Raw genomic sequence first — 7564 nt, forward strand, 5'->3', positions numbered from 1 at the left:
AGGAAGGGAGCTGATTGTTAGATGTTCTACCTAGAGAGTTTTTATCCATGGAAACCTCATCACACTACTGCTGAGTGTTTGTCTTTACATAGACTCGAATTGTGTGATTGCAATAAATGAGATGATGTCATTCTATAATCCCAAAATCTCTCAACCAGATGTTTCACAAACTGAATTGAACTCAAATACAACTAGTATGGCCTATTTAAAAACTCAATAAGATTGTTAGGGGAGAAGCATATGCTGTTGAAACTTTGCATTAGACTTAGCATAGTCCAGTACTTTGGTGTTCAAAATCTGGTGGAATAGAACAAGTTCAAAGGAAAATGTGTTTGCAGGATAGTCACAATGTTGAAGCATAGGTAGTCTAAACTGTTTTACAAAATGCCTTAAATAAACTTGGACCCATGGAATTCATATAAGAGGCCCCTGCGCATTAACGAGAAAATGATTAGAAAATTAAAACACAAAGTGTAAATATTAAATGAGCAAAGATATTAATGAAAAATGGAAACTCAGAAGACAAAACGATGACATAATGTTTTATTGTGGTTTGACATAACTTTCCTACATCCACACTCAAGCAGGGAATTACCATTAGTCAAATATTTGATACAAAGTAAATGGAATGCACACAGCCATTATAAAGAGTTCTATGAATACTAAGACTTTAAAGCCAACAAATAGTCGTGTGACTGTTGAGCTTCATACCCCAACACAAAGAAAATATAGACAGAGCAACTGAAACAATGTAAGAAAATATGGTAAAAAAATGATCAGAGAAAGTGTGGCCACACCTTCGAAGAGAATCACCTCACAAAAAACCTACTGGACTGACAAGAAATGCAGAGGTGAGCTATTTCTGTAGGAACAACAGGTATCAACCAAATAGTGCATAGGATTTTTAAACCCAACACAGAAAAGAAAGTAGAGCCACCTAATCATTCGAATGAGTTGATTAGGTCCCCATTCTGTTATAAGTGAAATACCCATGCAGCTGCCATTTTTAATCTGTAATTTGTAAAGGATTCAAGTCTTATGCTAGTATATTTTTTTCCCTAGTTAGGTTGTCCTACATTCCCCATATGTTTTTTGTTTGTGATTGTGAAGTGTCCCCTAAGAAAAAAGAATGAATCTTATTGTCAACCTCAATCCAACTACATCCAGGCATATTTTTTATTTGTCTCTCATTCATCATTTTCTGCACCTTCTGAATTGCATCCCACCTCCCTGTTGCAGCATAGATATTTCCCAACTCTAGAAATAGTGAGGCATTTTCAGGGTCCAACTTGAAAAGGTGTTCTGCCACACACTCTCCAAGCTTTATGTTGTTATTAGCTTTACAGGCACCAAGCAAATAGCTCCATATGGTAACATCAAGTTCTATTGGCATTCTCTTGATAAAATCTTCTGCCTCGTCAAGTTGCCTGGCACGACCAAGAAGATCAAACATGCAACCGTAGTGCTCCATTGTAGGTACAATATGGTAGAATTGATGCATACCATTAAAATAATGCCAACCTTCATCTATTAAACTAGCATGGTAGCATGCAAACAAGACTTCAACTAATGTAATCTGATTTGGTTTTGTACCAAAAGATTGCATTTGTTTGAAAAGCTCAAGGGCCTCCCTTGTAGAGCCATGCATTGCATATGCTTCAATCATTGTGATCTAGGAGACCACATCTCTTTTGTACATTTTGTCAAACACATTGCGTGCATTTTCTATACTTCCACATTTTGCATACATGTGTACAAGGGAACTTGCTACAATAATATTAGACTGAAACCTACTTTTGGTTATCTGTTCATGTATTTCCTTACCACACTCTAGAGCTATCAAGCTGGCACAAGCTGGGAGAACACTGGAAAATGTCATTACATTTGGTTTCACATTCTCCAGTTGCATTTTTTCAAACAGCTTCAGGGCATCTTCCAATTGCCCATTCTATGCATACCCTACAATCATAGTATTCCAAGCTACAACAATTCAACCTGGAATTACTCCAAACAACTTCATAGCCTCATCCAAAAATTCATTCTGTGCATACACAGTAATCATGGAATTCCATGAAACAAAACTTCTATCAGGCATCCGATTTAAAAACTCCAAAGCCTGTTCAACATTTCCATTCTACCCATATGTCGTAATCATCGTCGTCCATGAAACATCATCCCGCTTAGGCATTTCCTCAAAGAGTCTTAGAGCTTCTCCAAGCGTCCATTTTGCACATAGCCTGCAATCATCGCATTCCACAACACAACATTTTGATGAAACATTGTGTCGAATAGATATCGTGCATTCTCTAAATTCCCACATTTTGCATACAGGTCTACTACGGCATTTCCAACAAACAAATCCGACTGAAACCCACTATTAACAATCTTTCCATGAACCTCCTTCAAAATATTATAATTTGTACATGCTAGAAGAATTCTAGAAAAGGTGAAGTGATTAGGTTTTATACATGTCCCTCTCATTTGTCTTAAAAGAGCCAAAGCATCATTAGCATGTTCGTACCTGGTATATGCTGTGATCATGACAATCCATGAAATGACACAAGGATTGAGCATTTGGTTCAAAAATTTGTGACCATCAGCCAAACTCCCACACTTCACATACAAGGTGATCAAATTGTTCCAAAAGGATGTTCCCTCACATTGAATCCCAAACTGAATAATATGGGCATGAACCAATTTCCCCTGTGGTAGGGTTTAGACATTTACACAATCCTGGAAGAGAGAAACATATGCAGATATGCCCACATTATGGTAGTTCTCACTCTACAGAATATGAAATGCCTCTTTCAATTGTTTCTACTTACAAAAACTTATGATTTCATCCGAAACTCTAATCTTGGATTGGAATTGGGTGACACAAAAATCCAAAGCCATTGAAATCCCATTAGGAGAATGCGTTTCTCAAGCTTAAACTCTGAATGCTGTTAGTTTTTTCAAATCTTGGCAATTAATTTTTTGGTTAATATCTAAACCCACTACTTCTAAAATTTAGATTGAACCTATAATCAGAAAAATAGGTAGGCTGTTGGAACTATGTGCTGTATGCTACACATTCAGGCAATTTTTCCAAGCATGAGACCTTTGGCTAGAGATCTCAATAATGGTTGTAAAGATTTCAATAATTGCTCTATCTAATCCATAGATCACTTCTCTAATCAAACTCTCCCTCCACCAAACCACACTCAACCCAACTTTCTTCTTGCACCATTCCTGAGAAGCGACGGATGTAGATCAAGTAATTTTTTGACAGCTATTTTTTCAACATGAGACAATTTTCGACTGGAGGCAACTCCAAAAGGAAAGCCTATCGGCTAAATATAAATATTTTGTACATACAAAATAATTTATCCATCTATATGCAAATCAAGTACTTTATTACTTCATCAGTGCAACCATTTATTGCTGATGCATTGCAATTTAATCTACATTTGGTGTAGCTTTTTTTTCACTAAGAAGGATTTTTATATTTATCCAAAGTGCAATTTTTTCTTTTCTTTCCTTATCTTCTCAACTACCTATTGCACCTTATCAACCATCTAGATATAATTAGTGTAAGGTCTATTGAAAAATAAGGTTGAGAGGAGAAACCCATAAAAGAGATCTTAGATCACATTACTAATTAATCAAATTTCTAGAGAAATACATAATAAATTTCAACTACACTATTGATCAAAGTTAGATGCATTAATATTAAAGGAAAACATTAAAGTGCACAACTAGTAGTTGGTTGAGTGAGAAGTTAGTCAGTTGTTATTTTGTACCAATTGGTGTGATTGATTGACACCTTCTAATACCCTCACGTAAATTAATTATATTGACTATTTTTAGATATCCTTCCATAATCTAGAATCGATGAGTCATGACCTAAAGCCTTATTAAATGCCCCTTTATAATCACTTATCAAATATTTATATTGTTTATCTTGCATTATAATCACTTTGAGTTTTGTGGTTTACCCCTAACGAAGACGATCCTGAAGTGGTTTCAATCTCATCATGAAGTATGCAAACATCTCACAAATACTTTTGAGATCACCATAAACTTTATACTCAAGTAGTTTTGGATTATCAAAATCCAAGAAATCACTAGTTTTAATGACCAAAAATCTTCATTATGAAGAAATGAACTTTGGCCCTTTCTCCTTTTGTATTAGCATGAAAACTAATATTTGAGATCATATAAAAAGATATAATTCTACCAAGATACATGGGTATCCATACATTGTACTCACTAGTTCTATTGGAATCCTTTTTTGGTACATGATTGATCAATATGTCAAACCAAAATCTAGGGTGTTGGATACAAAAAATAATGCACCCCTTACAACTACTTAGGTATAGCACACACTATTAATCTCAAATTAGTTTTGACATATGCATGACAATACACTTAAGTCATTACCTAAATTGAACTTAGTTCATGCCAAGCATAAGATGTCAAATAATGCATTCAAAGTATAATATATAGTAAGTGCCAAGCACCAATATGTCTCGAGTAGATAGTTTGTGTTGAGTGATTTAGATGTCGAGTGAGCAATGGACGCTAAATTATTTTTAGGCTTAGGCTTAGTTACGACATTAAAGATACAGTGGATGTCAAACATCTAATGCTTCAAGTGATGAGTAAACAATTTTGCACATAGTTGTTTGTAATGGAACAAACTTCTATGTAAACCATTTTTGTGCTGACTTAAGGATTATTTATGATCTTAGAAGATACATACAAAGGCATATTGGGAATCCCTATGTAGTTCATGCAACCAATTAGATAACGGGATGTATTAAGTGACAAAATTGGTGAATCACAAGTGTTGATTTTAACTTGCCCTTAAGATACCTAAGACTTGTTAAGGAAGGAAAACCCTAAAAGAAATGTTTGTGAAGAGAGAGACATAGTGCATGTGCGGCTAAGAAGTGTAGGGTGAATGCTAAGAGTAGAGTATTCAAGGTGACTAAGGAGAGGTGAAAGGATTGTATTGCAAAATTAGTTAGAGGAGAACAAGATAGACTAGTTGAAGGACAAAGAAGTTATATTTGATTGGCAGGATCAAAGATAAATGTAAAAAGGTGATTTTTTACCTAGAAAAAGAGTGCCAATTGTAGGATTAAGCTTGAGATATTCTAATAAGAGAATCAGTAAAAATCTCTTAACAAAGTAGTCTTAATAGGCTTTTGTAAATCCTTTAACATGATGCTTAAGTCATTGTGAGTTTAGGTCCTTTAATCAAGCACATTTCTAGTAGGGCTTTAAAATCCTTTAATAGGGTGAGACATAATATTCCTTGTAAGCCTTTAACAGGGCAAACCCTTCACCAGAGAGATCATAGTTTATGATCAAACTTTTGTAACCATAATTGGCTACAATTTACAGCTACAATAGAGAAGAATTGTGTTTGTCATCCCCACCCCAATTTTACCTTCTCATTGGAGGGTTTATGGGAAACCCAAATATATATTGTGTCATATATGTTATTTATTTGATACTATGCATGAACATGTGTAATTACCTATTTCAGTTTTCATGCAATGATGAGATGGATGTATGGTGAATATTTTATAGGTTAACGTTTTGAACTACTAATTCACACCCACCCCACCCCCCCTCTCATAGTTTACTTCCCATTTTTATTTCTAATAATTGGTATCAGAGCTCTATTCTCTAGAAAGAAAAGCTTTGCAACTTTGAGGAAATATCTTGAAGATGGAAGTCTACAAATTGGGAAAGGTTATTGACAATTAGAAAATTTAAATACAACTTATTTTGCATCAGCAGAATGAAGAAAGAGATGAGTTTAAGCACTCATTGTAGAGAAGGAAAGATATGGCCATTCAAAAAGATAACATATATTACAAAGAAAGTGACACAATTGGAATTTTTAAAAGTGGAAACTCAAGTGAGATTAATGAAGTAGTTGTAGATCTGATGGAAAAGAGTGGTGCCCTAGCTATAGAGATTAAAAAATTGAAAAGGGAACGAGAAGGACCATCAATACTCCTATGTGAGAGACTTGAATAGAAAAGGAAAGCTAAGGAAGACAATGTCATGATTGAACATGACAAAAGAACATTGACCAATAGATTGGAAGAGAAGATATCAGAGTTACAAAGGATTGCTAACATGCAAATGGAGACAATGAATCAATTGATGTTGGCCAATCATAAATTGAATGGAAAAGACATTAAGATTACTACCCATAAGTTGTAGAATAAACAACTAAGAAATTATCTGACAAAGGAAAAATAATTTGCTGAAAGTTTCAACAAACCTAGTGAAGCTATCAATTATTTTGAGAAATTGATGAGATCTTCTAGATCTAACAATGATATAGCTAGATTGGGATACACCAGTACTGAAGAAGGAGAATAATCTAAAAGTGGTGAACAAAGAAACATCAAAGGTAAGAGCTATAAGCCCACTTTTCATAATTGTGGAAAGCTAGGTCACACAACTAATGTCCATGGAAGTAAGACAACTAATCAAGGACCAAAGTAGAAATTTAAAGGAGTTTTTTACAAGTGCAACAAGCAAGTACATTTGGCACATGAATGCAAGACCAAGACTTTAAGCACACAAATATTTGAAGGTTACTGCTATAATTGTCAAAATTATGGACATAGAGCATATGAATGAAAATCTAATGCCAAGTGGACATCACATAAGAAGACAAAGGGACAACATAATGAAAATTGTACAATTGGGATTACAAAACAAGGTATAGTTGTCATTACTGTCAAGATTATGGACATATTCCTAAGAATCACATTAGAACACATTTTAGAGGTGATTATCGTAGATGATCAAGTCAAACTACATGTTTTAGTTGTTTCAAGACTGGCCATGTGTATAGAAATTGTCTGACTATATCAAAAGCACCAAGCAGTGAATTGAATAAATGTAAAGAGAATGTTGATGTTGAAGAAGTAAAAGTGCAAATGAACAAAAGATGGAAAAATAGAGAAGATTGCAGCACATGAAGTTTAGATGAAGTCACTTCGTCCAATGAATCGAGTGATCACACCACCCCTAACTAGGCAATCAAAAGGTATGTGTGGGATAGATATTTCAAAGTTATATTATACATCAATTCCAAGAACTCAAGTTTTGAGAAGATCATATATTTATAAAGTAAGATGCAAAGTATTGGTTAGAACTTGAAAGAAATCTATAAGTTTTTTTAGTTTTCATGTTGTGACCCAATATGATGTTTTATTTTTACTACCAAGTAATAATGAAATTTTAGTTGATGCCAAGATATTAAAAGTGATAGTGTTAGCCAAGCTCGCTATGGTTTCCGATCATGGAATAAATTGCATGTAAGTCAAGCGAGTTAAAATTGCTACTATAGCTGAGCTTATAGTTGTATAAGCATGTAGAATTTATTTTAAAGTTTCAAGGGTTATATGGTTACTTTTGGACTCATTTGCAATCATTCAACATCGAAGAGAGCACAAAGAGAATAGGGTAAATTGAGTGAATCGATTCAGATATTTGTGAACTAGATTCAACTACTACTCACCACCAGTCATCATATTCTTCAAGGTAT

At 34.3% G+C, this 7564-nt stretch overlaps 1 long non-coding RNA gene across 1 annotated transcript; it reads right to left on the reverse strand.

Moving 5' to 3' along the window:
* Positions 1-1721: 1721 nt before the first annotated feature.
* LOC149569844 (uncharacterized) lies at positions 1722-2751 on the reverse strand. The gene is made up of 2 exons (XR_016361777.1): positions 2522-2751; positions 1722-2237 (listed from the first exon to the last, which is right to left on the reverse strand). It is a non-coding gene; the product is annotated as an uncharacterized LOC149569844 (long non-coding RNA).
* Between the last annotated feature and the right edge of the window lie 4813 nt (positions 2752-7564).

Source organism: Cupressus sempervirens, chromosome 3, assembly GCF_028749045.1.
Source record: "Cupressus sempervirens isolate cs-2001-9-10 chromosome 3, ASM2874904v1, whole genome shotgun sequence".
Classification (NCBI taxonomy): domain Eukaryota; kingdom Viridiplantae; phylum Streptophyta; class Pinopsida; order Cupressales; family Cupressaceae; genus Cupressus; species Cupressus sempervirens.